The following is a 15,660-nucleotide window of genomic DNA, read 5'->3' as shown; positions in this document are numbered from 1 at the left end:
TGATGGTGCCTTACCACCCTTGTTGTGCTCAGGAGACAGATTAGGAATGCCAATTTCACAACTTGGTGTAAAGAAATGATGACCACTGAAATAAAACAGTTCAGATGAAAAGCAAAGCACATAGAAACGTACAATGGAAATGTCTTTTAGTAAAATGTTAGCATGCTGTACTTGGAGCAGATGCCACATTAATTCAAAAGAGAGCCCAGAAAATGTGGCAACTTTACGATGTCAATGGAGGGAGCTGCAATGGCTCCTGTCTGCACTATATGAAGTTCTAGTGCCTCTTGTTCCATCTTGTGCTGCTCTGCTATTTTCTGTAGGTATTAAGTATTAATATACAAATTCTAAATTCATGCTATGGATTTTATTTGTGTAATTAAGTGCATTGTCATGCATTTAGGTATTAGGGTAAGAAGCCCAATAACTTACAATACAGCAGTAATGTTTTTTTTTTGATATGCATATCAAGATATTTAGAATCTGAGGCAAAAAAATTGACCTTTCCCTGTCCCCTTCCAGTCACTTTCATCATAAACTTTTCTAAGAACTGAGTCTTTCAAAGAGGCCTTGTGCGTTTCAGATGTAGGATTTGGATAAGTTACAGAATTTTGAGATTTTTTTTGTTTTTTTTTTCTCATTTAAATTTATAGTTATCATTGGACATTTGTTAAGATTTTTAAGTAGCTTAGACTCATTCCTTTTGAGTTTTTATTTTATGGTGTTTGGGAAGGAAAAAGAGTGATAGAAGGGTACTATACACACTCAGATGATCCTAGAATGTCATTTCATTTTGTAGAGGCTGGCCCTGGGATGTACCCGAATTGCCAGTTTCTCGCAGGGAATGGATAGTGTGGGTCTGAGTGTGGACTGTGGTAGGCTGGGGCTCTTAACCAGAGGTACAGTGCGCGAGTTCCCCAGAAGTGCCGTGACCTGTTCACCAGGGATGTACCCGTGTGCCTGTTCAGAAGTTTGCCGCACAAGCTTACAAAGTGCTACTACCTTTCAATTAATCTTTCAGTTAATCCAAACATAATTTGCTCATTTGGTGACAAGTTAAAAGTCTTGTTTTTGTGTAATTTTAGAGCAGCTTTTCAGCATGGCAGGAGAGGGCAGTGGTTGAGAGCCTTGGCACCTGAGCCACTATGCAATAGGCATGAACCTTGGCTTTTTTTATGTATTAGCTTTTCACCATGGCCAGTTCACTCCTGCTGCACCTTCACCTGCAAAGTGTGCGCAGGTAATAGTCATCTTCTGAGGCTGGAAGAATAAGTGAGTGGACTGTGCACTAGGGGAGTGCTAGGTAGGTCCAGTAAATGCTAGGTAGTGCTTTCCTGTTGAGCTCTGCCTTTTTCTTCTCCCTTCCCACAACTAAGACAGATGTTACCCATTGGGAAAGGAGCCTGGACCCGGTGGCTTGCCCTGTTGCAATTTCAGTACAACCACTTAAAAGTTGAATGCACAGTTTTGGATGAACTTTTCTCAGCTGTCTTTGATAAGATGTGTCTGGTACATGCCACATCTGGACGCTTGTCCTGGTCAAGTGGACGGAAGTTTGTCTCTGGTACAGGGGTAGTGACAGCTACCTCCTCTGCAAGTCAGGTGAAGAAAGAATGAGGGCATCTCAATACTCAGTAAAGGAGATGCATTATTGTTGTTAAAAGTCCATGGCAGCAGTGTAAATATGGAACAGTTCAGCTGGGAAGCAGGAGCGCCCTCCTCACCCCCAAATGCTATTTTGGAAAAAGGATACATCATAGAAAGTATATCTAATAGTTCTTATTTATGAATACTCCTGGGAGAAATAGCAAATACATGGGAGTATGTTAATTTTTAACTGAATCTTTTAAAAAATATTTCAGAGTAGTTTATTAAAACTGGTAGTGCTATAAGCCTCTCCTCCGCCCCTAGCAACCAGAGACCAGCAGTAAGATCTCAGTGGAGTTTATAGTGGGCCCCTCAGCATCACTTAGCATCAAGTCGGGAGTAGACTATTCCAAGGTACTAATCAGCCAGTCAGTCTGTTGGCGCTGACCAGTTATGTATTCAGCCCTTAATGTACGCTCAGGGGTAAGCCCTGACAGGAACAGCTGTGGAGCCCCAGCGATGTGAAAGGCTACACAAGTGCTTTCTCGGAGTGACAGGCATGGTCTATTTGCTTTCCCATTTGGGCATTTGCCTTTTTGAGTTCTCCTTTCATCTGGTATCTGGTGTTATACTACTTGTTATGTTTTTTTTTTTTTTTTTTTTCCTACAACTGACATAAGCTACCTATGCCAAGGGTTCGCCATCAGAAAAGCCACAGTGACTTTAGAATTAAGGGTTTTAATTTTTTGGTGAAGAATTGAGTTTTTACTATATTATTAGAACGTTTGTATGCCTTTCTTCTTTCCTCTCCTCCTAGTAATTGAAGAAGGGGAAAAGATTAAGTATGTAACAGATTTTTATTTCATTGACTGCTGATTTGTATCTGAGACATTTGTGATGTTTAATCCCTCAGGGATTCAGCAAGTGTGTAGTATTGGTAATAGCTTACACAGACACCTGAGTACATGTCTGTTGTGCTTGCAAGCATTAGAGTTAAAGTAACCTAACAACATTCGCTATTGTTCTGTTCTCATTACCCAGCTGTACCCTCTGATGAAGGCCTGGTAGGTGAGTCAGTATGTTTACTGTATTTTATTTTGTCTGCATTCCTAAAACATTGTTTTTGCTTTCTGAATAGAAATTCCAAGTTTATTCTAACAAAGTGCTATACTTTTGTCCAACAGATATTTAAAAAATTCAGCAGTATTATAGATAGAAGGTAGTTTTTTTCATTAAAAAAAAATTACAGCATCACTTTACAGTAAATAAATAGGTAAAGTTTTATAGCTTTAAATTAGCATAAAGTAATTCTTTAAGTTCTTATTTAGTGTGTATCTGTGTACAAATGTGTATGCATCATGCATGCTTGCATGCTATAACATGTAGAGGTCAGGGGACAGTTTGGGAGAGTCACTTCTTTTCTTCTACCGTGTGGGTTCTGGGGATTGAACTCAAATCTTCAGGCCTGGTAGCAAGCCTTACCCTCTGGGCCATCTCACCATCCCTGTTTTGTTTTGGGAGGGGTGGTTGGGCTAGCACCCAGGCATGGTACCTGCTAGGTAAGTGCTCTGCCACTGAACCACATTCAGGTGGTGTTTCGCGTCTTTGAAGAGAAAACTCAAGGTCTCATGCCAAGCTAATGCTCTCCCACTGCACTGCACCCCCAGCCTCAGTATGTTTTCTTTATTTCAGCCACATGCAGCATGTATGAAAGTTGTTTCGTATGGTTGAGTGAAAACTGGAATATTTTAGAAGTGAACTTCATTTTAATAAATACACAGGTTAGAAATAGACTGTCAGTGTGGTTGATGTTTTCAGAAGTTTTTCCTTGTTTAATTTGCGGAGAGTGTTGCTTCCTGTGTGTGTGGAGCACCTACTCTGCCCTACCAGATCCTGTCCAATAGCAAGGAGGAGCTTGGTTGCCTGTACTCCTCACAGTGTTTCTGTGCTTTCTTCTCTACCTGTTTCCTTTTGGCTTCCATTGTCTTTGTAGGCCCTCCCATGTTACTGAACCTCCAAAGCCATCACTATAAAATACTGTTGTTATTGCTGGTTTTTTAAGCAGAGAGCCATTATCACAACCTTAAAGCTTTAGCATTTGTAAAACTCCACTCCCCAATTTCCAGCTCTCAACGGGGCTTTGGATAAGTAACTTAAAATTACTGGCAAAGTAACTGAGTATTGGTGGATCATTCTAAGGCTGAAAAAGGGAGAGAATAGAAAAAGACCTTAAAGCAGGGTGTGGTGACACATGCCTTTACTCCTGGTCCTGCCAGCACTGGGAGGCAGAAGCAGGAGATCTCTGTGAGTTAGAGGCCAGCCTGGTCTACATAGAGCTTTTCAGGGCAGCCAGAGCTACCTCATGCAGAGACCCTGTCTCAAAAAACAAACAAACCCAGAACAGAAATAAAAGGTCTTTTACCTCAGAATTTGCTGTTTCTGGTAGGGGCTACTTAACTAAGACTTTCATGAATTAGATTGCTCTCTGTAGTGCTAGGGACCTAATAGAAGTAGAAAGGAGACATTTTATATTACTGATTTTACAAGTATTTTAACTTATTTATATAGAAATTGGAATTGTTTGGTTTATAAAATGCAAAGTAGACTTATGTTATTATGTATTGGTAACTTACGGTTCTTTAGTTGATAGTTGTCGAATAGCAGCCAGTAGTTTTTTACTTTTTAAAGTTAATTATTTTTGAGACAGGGTTTCTCTTGGCTGTCCTGGACCAGCTTTGTAGACCAGGCTGGCCTCAAACTCACAGAAATTCACCTGCCTTCACCTCCCTCAGTTCTGTACAGGCTTGCACCACCACCTGGCTAACCAAACTTTCTTAATTAAAATTTTAGATTAACATATAAAGTATACCAAGCTTTTCTTCTGTTACTAAAACAAAAACAAACAAAAAAACCAAAAAAACTTTTGAGAGAAACCCCTTAACTTTACAGCATTAGAAAACTTACAGAAGTTTAAAATCGCATAAAAGTCGAGTGAATAATGTAAAAAAAAAAAAAAATCCTCTTATACCTATTAGCCATCTTTAATAGTCACCGTAGTTTTACCAGTCTTTATAGTGTGTATAGGAAAAGGACCAAGGAGATGGCTTAGCTGGTAAACCCTTGCCACCAAGCCTGGTGACATGTGTTTCGCTGTGTGTGAACCCACACCTGCAGTTTGTCCTCTAGCTTCCACATGTACACTGCTGTGCTTTGGACACCTCCCCCCAGTCCCACATAAATGTAAAACACAAATTAAAGAAATACTGTACTCAGGCTGGAGAGACAGCTCAGAGGTTAAGAGCACTGTCTGCTCTTCCAAACGACCCGGGTTCAATTCCCAGTACCTCCATGACAGCTCACAACTGTCTGTAACCCCAGTTCCAAGAGATTTGACACTTTCACACTGATACACATAAAATAAAGAAAAATTAAAAAAAAAAATACTGTACTAAGAAAGAAACGTTTTCCAAACATGTAGTACACATGCGTGCATTGGTATTCTCTAAGGAAGACTGTGTGAGAGGGTGTGGTTAAGTCTAGGGCTGGGGATCCCTTTTGTGGTAGGCCTGCTCCCAGCTGCCTTTCAGTTAGAAAGACGATTAAGCCACTGCTACCTTAATGAAGGACCATTTCTTCTGAAAAGTTTTAACTTTTCTTACCCTTTTCATCTTTTGGAAAATCTTCAATTTTCTTATTTTTTATCTTTTTTGAGACAGGTTTTCTCTCTGTTGCCCTGGCTGTCCTGCAACTCTAGACCAGGCTGACCTTGAACTCGCAGAGATCCACCTTCCTCTACCTAGGCAGTGCTGGGACCTAAAGCCTCGTGCTACCACGCCTAGCAGTTATTCAGAATTCTTCAGAATTCTTTAACTTTTTTCTTCTCTTTTGAGATAAGTTGTTTTTTAGTTTAGGGTGACCTTAGACTGGATATGTGTGGGAGGATCACTGTGACCTGGAACTCTTGATGTATGCCAGATTGGCCTTGAACTGCATGGAGGTCTGTCTGCCTCTGCCTGCAGAGTGCTGGAATTAAAGGTGTGTGTACCACCAGGCCCAACAATGTGTGATCTTGCCTCCACATCCTGAGTGTTGAGGTTGCTGGCATGCACTGTCATGCCAGCTCATGTGGTGCTGGCCTTTGAAGCAGGTCTTTCTGCATGCTGAGCAAGCTCTTTACCAACCGAGCTATGTCCCAGGCATTTAGACATTTTGAAAATTAACTTTGAATTTACTCTCACAGGTTGTACCTTATTTTATGTACATTTGGCTGTCTGTGACTTTTGTATTTGACACCTGTAATCATTAGTTTTAGCATATTAGTTTTAATCATTAGTTTTAGTATATTTTGTGACGGAGTGGTAAGTTGCTCAGTCTTGCACACTTCCTCATGAGTAATCTGTTTGTATTCAGACTGATTTTGTATTGAGGCATTCCTGTTATAACTTGTAGAGTAGTTTGCTGATGCAGGAGTTTGGACTGTCTATTGACCTTAGACTAGGTACTAGTGATGGGAAACTCAGTTATTTGCCCGCTGTCTTCTCTACTCAGGAACAGTAAGTTTCACATGTGCCTGCATTGTGGGACCCATTTATTACTAGTCAGTAAAGGTGATGCTAGCCGTACTGAATTTCTTTCGTTTTATTAGTTTAAATTAGACCCAAAGGGGTAATTATTCCACCCCAATGCATGAAGAAGTCTAGTCAGTGCAAGTTGTGCACTGAAACCCCCGTGTAGTGCATGGGAAATGCATCTTTAATGTTATGATGTTGTTTGGCATATTTGGTTTAGTGCAAGGAGCGTACTTACTTAACAGGACCTTTAATAAGCTCCCTCTACACCAACGATATACTTTTAAAATTATACTTAAGGAGACTTTGTAGTATTCCCCAGTAGAGTTCATCTAGAGCAGTAAAAACCTTCTCCAATAAAACTTATTCCTTTAACCGGTATTCATTTAAGTGGGTTTCTCTGTACTTGGTTTCCATGGAAATAGCGAACAGCTAACGTTATTTATAAGGTGGAAGTAAAATAGGGTGCCTAATGGGACCCCATGCTGCTCTGATGAAGAGACTTAGGAAAAAAATCCATACTCATGGGATTTTTTTTTTTTTTTTAACAAGGTTAATGGAAGCCCTTATTTCAGTCTTCGGTAACAGAACATATTTTTGGTTTTAAAGGCTAGCATTACCATCAAGCAAACAACGTCTTTTGAGGTCTGTATTGCTTTCACTTTCAAGTTTTAGGACTGCTAGGCAGGATGGAAGCTGCCTGCTTCACACTCCTGTTTGTTGGTGGTTTTGTTTCAAAAGTTAAGAGTCCTCTAACATGTTATAATAGTTTAAATTTCTCGTTAGCACATCTCCGAGTACAGAGTAGATGTTCATTAGTGCAGTAGTGATGGTAAAGAATCGATATGTTGACTGCATGAGGTTTTTAGATGTAAATCTCATGGAAACCAGTTTTAGTCTTTAGGCCTGAGTCAGGACTCTGTGTTTTGCTCAGCTCAGTTGGTGAAAAGATTCTGATTTTCTTTGGAGTCTGACACAGGGGAGATTTTTCTTTTCTTTTCTTCTGGAGATAGGCTTTTTCTGTATAGTTCTGGTTGTCCTGGAACTTGATTTGTAGATCAGGCTGGCCTCAAAGTCACAGAGATCCCCCTGCCTCTGCCTTCCAAGTGCTGGGATTAAAGGCATGCAACACCACACCCAGCTCACAGGGAAGATCTTAAAGTCTTTCTTTTTTAGAAAGTGGATTGTTGCCAGTGCCTATTAGCTAAAATAAATATCTGTTCTTTTAATCTTGGAATTAGATTTGGGAAAAGCCTAGTTTTTTTTCGTCACTAGTTCAATAAGGCCTGCTCTTAGTTTGGGATGCCTGTATCAAAGCCTTGGCTTTCTAAAGCCCCATCAGCTGAGAGAGTATCATTCCCTTTGTGTTTATGTTTGCAGAGGGAGGAGAGAGGTGAGAGGAGAGAGAGGGAGAGAGAGAGAGGAGCAGAGACTAATATTTCCGTAGCCTGAAAGGCACCTGGTAATTTTGCATCTTGGGGAGGTGAGCAGTACTGCCTGAGAGGGAGGCATGGTAGCTCTCAGTGAGGTTAGGGTTAGGGTTTTATTTAGTTCATTTTGGCTGTCCTTGGCAGCTTGTGACTTTATCCGTATGTCTGGGAGGCTCTGAAATGAAATTTTTTTTTTTGTTTTTTTTTTTTTTTTTTTAGCTATAAGGACTACAGGATTTCTTTATGTTTAAGAGCAGGGTTTTAGTATACCTGGGGCTCCTGCAGGGAAGAGTTCTTGTTTTGTTGTGTGCCTGTTTCTTTGGATAAGTTTCTCACTGCATTTGAGTTTATTGTGCCTTAATTAAAAAACAAAAACAAAACCCTAGGTTGCTTAAGCCTGTCCAGTTTATTTTCATGTTATTTGCTTCATACCTAGCAAGTCACAGGGCCTCCTGTGCATATTCATATTACCTTGTAACTTTCCCTGTGTCAGGCTTTTTTCTCCTTCAGATATAGCCTCTCCTTCCTCTTCTTTCTTTTCTTGTTTTCTTTCTTTCTTTCTTTTTTTAAATCTAGTGTTTATCAGTGACCTTCCTTAGTGGTTTTTATTTGAATTGTCGTTGTACTTTAGAGACATAGGAATTTGGGTCTCTTTCCCCATTTCTGAGAGAAAAACTCCCAGGAGTTACAGTTAGTGTGTTAGCAGGGCCTCTGTGATGCAGAGCGGGGCATTCCTCCTCCTCCTCAGTGCTTATGGTCTGTGCTCCAAACTCCCATTAGTGTTAATAGGAGGCACTTGCTTAAGTCCCTGTACACCAAGATAAGCCCAGGCTCTTTTATAATGCCGTGTAGATACCTTTCTTGTTTTTGTTGATGACGTCAGGAGTTTTGGGCTTGAGGTTAACTGACTATTATGACTGAGTTTGAGTTGTCTTGGGATAATGTAATGAATTACTGAGTGATCTGTAATTAAGTTCTTATGATTAGACTCAAAACATTTATAGCTTGTGAGCTGTAGAAAATTTTGGTGGCTTTGTACTTTGTAGTATGAGGAAGACCTCTTTCTGTTTATTTCTTCTACTATTCAACCACAAAACAAGTGATAATAACAGTTTCTGTGTGTGCTGTAGGAGAGCTTGGTAAAAGTCATCGTTGTCACTAGTTTTTTACTGAGGAGCATTTCTACACTTACTCTCTGGCCTCTGAGGTTTTAGCCAGCTAGTGTGGGTCACACTTGGCGAGTATATTGAATTTGCTGTGCATTGCTCTAAGACACTGGTCAAGTATTAACACTGTCTACTATACCTTTCTGTGAAATAGAGATTTTTAGGACTTCTATTTACATCTGTATAGTTTAATAGAAGATTTATTTCTTAATTGAAAGTGGTATGCCTGGAGTTTAGGCTGTACTTTGTCACCTGTTATCTTTGTGAATTTTTAGTTAGTCATGTGGATTCTGAGACCTCTGTGCTGTGGAATGAAGGTGTGGCTTGGGCTCTGAAAGTGTTCCTTCTGGTTTTAGGCTATTTGAGGGTACAAAGGCACAAGGGGCAGGGAAGTACTGTGATTTGGGCAGCGTTTTCCAACCTGGCTGTCCATCAGGTTCTTCTGGGGAACTAGGGGGGAAAAGCATAAGTATCTGGACTCTAAATGATATATTCTGAACCTAGAAGCTTTAGGTCAGCAAATCTATGTGTATTAGTTTATTTGCGCTTTTTTTTTTTTTTTTTTTTTTGCCACGAGGTGTTTTATTTTCAGCAATCATACAAATAATTTTCTATAATATCCCAGGGCAAACTGGTGAAATTTGGCAGTCCGATTAGTGTGTGGGTCCCGCCCCAGAGCCCTGGGTGGTATCGGCGCGGAGTGCCCGGGTTCACGGTGCAGCTTGTGGCTCTCGTCCATCTTGCAGGTGGCTCCTTCTTCACATCGTGAGGGGATCTCGGAGATGACTGGGTGGGGTAGGGGAAATCTTCTAGGCTTTTAGGAAATTTCACTCCTCTTTTCCTGTTCAGTGGTCGGTCTCTTTGGTCGGCAGAGTGTTCTTCTGCGTCTCGGTTTTCTTCGGCTTGGCCTTAGCGAAGCTGGCGATTTTCCCCACGTCCGCCATGTCTGCCATTTTCTTACAACCCGTAGAGTCTCGTCCAGAGCTCGCGCTGCTGGTGCTCCCACTCACGTTGCTGCAGCAAGAGACCTTATTTGTGCTTTTGATTTAAGATTGAGAAGTAATGTACAAGGCATCATTTGTTCATGTGTGTACACATCTATGTTTGGGCATGCATGTGTGTGTGCACCTGCCTGTGTACCTGTATGTGTTTATATTTCTATTAGGGACATAACGACATATAGATTACAACATTAGGTAGTGTGTCCTTAAATCCTAAATTATGACCTTGGGCCTCGGGATGGAATTCAAAGGAGCTCAAAAGTGCTTAGAATGTGAAAGGTCCTGTATTCTGTTCCTAGTGCCACAAAAGAAAGAAAGAAAGAAACAAACAAAAAAACAATTGAGAAAGATAAGTATCCTGGAAGTTTAAAGAAAGAGCCACTAGGGAATACAATGGGAGGAATGTCAACCTATGAGTCTTTATTTGGACCCTAGTTTCTGAATGAGATTTGCAGAGTTAGTTAGAGGGTAAAAGAATATTCTTGGTATAAGAAAGAACATGAGCAAAAGTTTGGGGAGAGAGACAATTATGATTACAATTTTAGTTATTTTTTTAAACATACATTTATTTATTTATTTATTTATTTATTTATTTTGTATACAATGTATGCCTGCAGGCCAGAAGAAGTCAACAGATCTCACTATAGATGGTTGTGAGCCGCCATGTGGTTGCTGGGAATTGAACTCAAGATCTCTGGAAGAGCAACAAGTGCTCTTAACCTCTAAGCCATCTCTCCAGCCCAGTTTTTAGTATTTTTGGAAGCTTTGGTAAGTTTCATAAATTTCACTTTGTGGGAGTGAGCTTTAACAACACTAGGAGGAAGCAAGTGTGCTGACTAGTGGGAAAACAAGTAGAGGAGCCTTGACAGAGCACAGCTTGGGATGGCTGAAATACAGTCGAGAAGCCAATAGTGCCACTGAACCTTGGGCAGGTGGGAGGCTGGAGTAGCAGAGCCCAAGCCACTTCGTGCCTGTGGACCACTGTTCAAGGATGTTCGTTTTCTGAGTTTTATGCCAAGTTGTTGAAGAATTTTGAGTTGAGTTGAAGGGTTCTGATCTGTTATGGATTTAGAGAAGAACTTGTAGCAGGGCCGGGGTAGAGGTGGGGAGACCAGTGAGGAGGTCATTTCAGTAATCAAAGATTCTGGTGAATTGGTCCAAGGAAGTAGTAGTGGAGCTGAGACAAATAGTAAGAGTCGGTAACATTCTGAAGGCAGAGGCAACCTAGGATATGAGGTCTGACAGGATTCTGGTTGACTTGCAGGTGTTTCTGCTGGAAGAATGGGGTTGCCATTTTGGAGATGCTAGGGGCTGGGGAGGAGACTGGAGGTTAGGTACTCAGGAGTTTAACTTTGTTCCTGTGGAACTTAAGATGTCTGTTGGGTGTTGAGGAATGGATACAGAGGAAGGGCCCATCAAATGGAATTTTGCTGTTTTTTCCTAACCATTTATCTGTGCTCATATTTATTTCAAACTTCAGTTGGAAGTTAGGAAGGGCAGACTGAAAACTTAAAGCTTAAAACTTATATATAAAACTTAGTTTTGAATGACTGTCCGGTATAGTGAGGAAAAGAAAAGACTGAGTCGTATAGGTGAGGTGGCATTTTAAAGTATCTTTGAATAACAGTTGTCTGTGCTGTTCTAATCCATGATCAAAATTTATGATTGAACACAAGCTGTAAACTTTTGAATACTATAATTGTTTATTGTTTAATGTGGGTTGGATGCAAAGCTCTTAGATGCTTTACAAAAGGTCCTTAAAAAGTGGTTATTAATCATCTTTGATTTATTTATAATGTTTTAAATTTCATAACCCTGCCAGAAATCTGAATGACTTGTTTCTTTGCTTTGCTCTTATTATAGCTGCTACCTGTGAAATTCTATAGAGGGGAAGTCTTGAGTTTATGAAAAAAAAATTATGTGAAGTTATGTTAGCAAAATAATATTCATCTCTAAGTGCAAAATAATTGTTTTTACTCTAACGGGTATTTGGAATGTCTTTTGATTGACTTGTCTGAAACACTGTGTAACCCAGGTTTTACTGTGGCTCAGACCAGCCTGGAACTTGCTGTGTTCTTCAGGTTGTTTTTTGACCCAGAATCCTCCTGTCTCAGCTGCCTCCCAGTTGCTAAGGTTGCAGGCACATGGACAGTCACTGTGTCCAGCTCTTGAGCATATTTTTCAATTAAAAAAATCCGTATGTGAAATACTTAAGCAGATTTATTAATTAATATTTTGAAAGACCTCAGTTACGGGTGTGAAACATTGTGAGAGACAGACAGACTCTTTTTATCATCCTGAGGTTAGGAATAAAACTGCAGACTCAGGTACGTTCTGCACACGGATAGTGCAAAAAGTGCTGACTTACATGTCAGCCTTGCGTTTTGCTGCTCAGCATTACTAAATTATATTTAGTAATATGTATGTCTGTATGTCAGATCCCCTGGAATTGGAGTTACAGACAGTTGTGAGCTACCATGTGGGTGTTAGGAACTGAGCCTGGGTCCTCTGGAGGAGCAGCCAGTGCTCTTAACCTCTGGATGTTGCTCATTTCTTAGAAGAGCGAAGGAGTCCACCGTGCCTCAGAGCAAGTGATGTTGGGTGGGGAAGTATGCGCAGGCACTAGTGTGCCCTCCCCAAACCAGTGCTCTCCTTCCCACCTTTGCCTTGCTTTCCTGTGGTTTCTGTAGTCCTTATAAGCATTTTATAATCAGTGTCATGATCTTATGCTTCATGGTTTTCACTTTATTAGCTGAGGATTGGCTCTGCTACTGAATTCTGAAGGAAATGCCTGGGCAGTAGATACACATGCATACATTGTACTGACTTTCTGTTGACTTCTGAAGAGCGTGTGTCATTATACTTTTCTTGATGTTGTATTAAATAGAAGTAAAATCCCATTCTTTCCTGGTCATGTTTTAGTGTCAGTGGATTTTATATATCCTGGGTACATAATTATATATATATATATATGTATGTATGTATGAACTATATATGCCACAGTTATCTCCAGTTCTGCAGCTATGTATTCATTAAAAAAAGCTACTTTTCTGTATTTATACCTGTGGACATGGAAGCCAGAGGGCGATTTGGAGAACTCGTCCACAGAGTGAGTTTTTACCCTGTGGCTTCCACAGTGTGAGTGAGTCCTGTTGTCAGGCTTGGCTATAAGCACTTTGACCCACTGAGCTATTTTTTTGGCCTTCATGCATCACATGGTGTTTAATTTTCTTTCTTTCTACCTGTTTTTTTGAGACAGGATTTCTCTGTGTGTAGCCCTGGCTGTCCTGGACTCGCTTTATAGACCAGGCTGGCCCCAAACTCATAGAGATTGCCTGCCTCTGCCTGCAGAGTGCTGGGATCATTATGTATTTGAAATGAACAAGTTCTTCAGTTAGGTACAATTTATCAGTGTTTCTTTTTCTTCTCATATTTTAAAATGGTATTATCTTCTTGGTGAACAGTGTGGATAAAACACTTTTAGAAAGTCATCCATCTGACTAGTTAACACAGTGGGAGAGTGATGTATGAGGAGTTATCTAATAAGAGAGTTGAGATATGGGAGGAGGAGCCCGCAGCTCTATCAGTCCATTGCTTCACTGTTTATCCTGTGCTTACTGTGTGCCTGGTACTGTTCTAGGCAGCCTTTGAGTGGGACTGTGGACCCTTCACGATAGTAACTGAAATGATAAGAACCTACTTTTATAGGCTTAGTTATATTTTATTTGAAAGAATTTTAGAACCTGAGAGGCAATAATCATAAAAGCTATCATTAAAAGTTACAAAATTGAAGAAATTTTATTAAAAAAAAAACAACAAAAAAAATGACTGTATACCAAAATAGTTTTTAGTTGTTGAAGACACAAAGACAATGTAGAATGTAGAGGAGAAAAGTATTTAAAAGCTTGTTAAAGAATACAACAAACCAGGTGTGGTGGCACAAGCCCTTAGTCCCAGCAGTTGGGAGGCAGGGGCCGCCTGGGTCTACAAAGTGAGTCAGGACAGCCAAGGCTACACAGAGAAACCCTGTCTCAAAAAAAACAAAAAACAAAAAACAAAAGCAAACCAAACCAAACCAAAACAACAACAACAACAAAAAGGAGGAGACCCCTGGAAAGATGGCTCAGAGGTTAAGAGCACTGGCTACTCTTCCAAAGGTCCTGAGTTCAGTTACCAGCAACCACATGGTATAGCTCGTAACCATCTATATGAAATCTGGTGCCCTCTTCTGGTGCACAGACGCACATGCAGGCAGAATGTTGTATAAATAAATAAATCTTAAAAAGAAAATACAACAAACAAGAATGAGGGGGAAAATGTGTTCTACAGCTTAAGACCTGTAACAAATAAAGATAGTCTCCACGAGAGTTCACTCAAACAGCAGAAAACTCATTTCTAAACAGTCTTAGCACGCTTTTGGAATTTTTCCTGCATGTGGGGTGTGCATGGAAAACAACTTGAAGAGACTGAGGCTGTTTGCACACGTGAAACTGTTACTGTTAATTGCACCTGCTGATCCTAAATTTATTTAGTAGGGGTTGGCTATGGCTCAAAACTTATCCTCTTTGGCAGAGGAAGTCGTTTGAAGCAGGAAGACACATAGAGTCTAGTTTTTAGTAACTGCATTATTTTACAGATTTTTTGAATGGTTTTTCTTATGTTTGGGAATTCATTCTAATTGTGATGATTAAAGTAGCTATTTAGTTAGACCCCTGAGAACTTTGAAAAAGAACTGGAATTCCGAGAAAAAGGAGGAGCTGGGGAAAGTAGTGTAGGCCGTTCATCTCAGGAGACGGAGGCAGGTGGCCCTGAGTTCTAGCCAACTTCTAGCAGACATCGTGAGTTTCAGGACAGCCAGGGATGTACAGAGAGACCTTGTCTTAAATAAAAACAAAACAAACGAGAAAAAGGAAGAAGAGGAGGAGGAGGAAGAGGGGAGAATAGCTAAGTTAATTCCTTTTGGAAGTAAATATAGACTGCATGCATCAGGGGCCTTTTAAATATCTTTATGCTTAATATGACTGTATATGGTTAACAACTTTCTCATCAGGATCTTTGAAATACTTGAGGAAACAAGACACTTGTAGTAGCATAGGTCAGCAAATGTTTTGTTTTAGGCGTAGTGAGGAGTGTGTTAGATGGAGTTCAGACAGGTTAGTGCCCAAAGTGTTAAGGGCTCCATTTTAATTTTAGTTCTCTAATACTTGCTCAGGATACCAAAACTTTGATTTTTCTTCTGGCTTTATCACTGATTATAAATGTGGCATTGAAGAATCATTGTATGTTTGTGGCTAACAGTCCCAAGCAGTGATATAAATTTAAGAATATAGATGAAAATTTGTCTAAAATTCTGATTATATTATTTATTTGTACTTTAATATATATTTATTTTATACATAATGTAATATAAACTAAAGCCTTGTGTGAAGCAAATCAATTTTCAAAGTTTATTACAAAAAGACCTTATTTATTTATTTATTTATTTATTTACTATTTGGCTTTTTGAGTCATGGCTTTTCTATGTAACTTTGGCTGTCCTGGACTTACTTTGAAGACCAGGCTGATCTTGAACTTACAGAGATATGCCTGTCTCAGCCTCCCCGAGTGTTGGGATTAAAGGTATGTGTCATCATGCCCAGCTTATTTTTTTTTCTTTTTAATTTATTTTTATTTTTATGTACATCGATGCCCTGTCTATATGCATTGTCTCTGGGAGACTGCTGGATCCTGGCGTTACAGACAGCCATGAACTGCAATGTGGGTGCTAGCAACAGAACTGAGGTCCTTCTGAAGAGCATTTAGTGCTCTCAACCACTGAGCCATCTCTACAGCCCCACAAAAGGGCCTTACACTGTTCTTTATGCTTTATTGTAAAGAGATGGCAGTGGAGCCGTTTGAGCAAATAAAG

At 40.0% G+C, this 15,660-nt stretch overlaps 1 protein-coding gene and 1 pseudogene across 18 annotated transcripts in view; one reads left to right on the top strand and one right to left on the bottom strand.

Moving 5' to 3' along the window:
- The window catches only part of Phf21a (PHD finger protein 21A), a 183,770-nt gene that overhangs the window by 14,195 nt on the left and 153,915 nt on the right, over positions 1-15,660 (top strand). The window contains exon 3 of one of the 18 annotated variants that reach the window (XM_060371578.1): positions 10,370-10,520. The exons of 16 other annotated variants lie outside the window; for them this stretch is intronic. The gene's annotated coding sequence lies outside the window, so the exon portion shown is untranslated. Of the gene's footprint in view, positions 1-10,369; positions 10,521-15,295; positions 15,372-15,660 lie in introns of those variants that run through there. One more of the 18 variants, XM_060371581.1, reaches the window with a different exon arrangement.
- LOC110549866 (thymosin beta-10-like) lies at positions 9,569-9,704 on the bottom strand (annotated as a pseudogene).

The sequence above is a fragment of the Meriones unguiculatus genome, chromosome 18, assembly GCF_030254825.1.
Source record: "Meriones unguiculatus strain TT.TT164.6M chromosome 18, Bangor_MerUng_6.1, whole genome shotgun sequence".
Classification (NCBI taxonomy): Eukaryota; Metazoa; Chordata; class Mammalia; order Rodentia; family Muridae; genus Meriones; species Meriones unguiculatus.
Note: the sequence above shows the minus strand (reverse complement) of the source record. Positions and strands in the feature narration are given on the sequence as shown.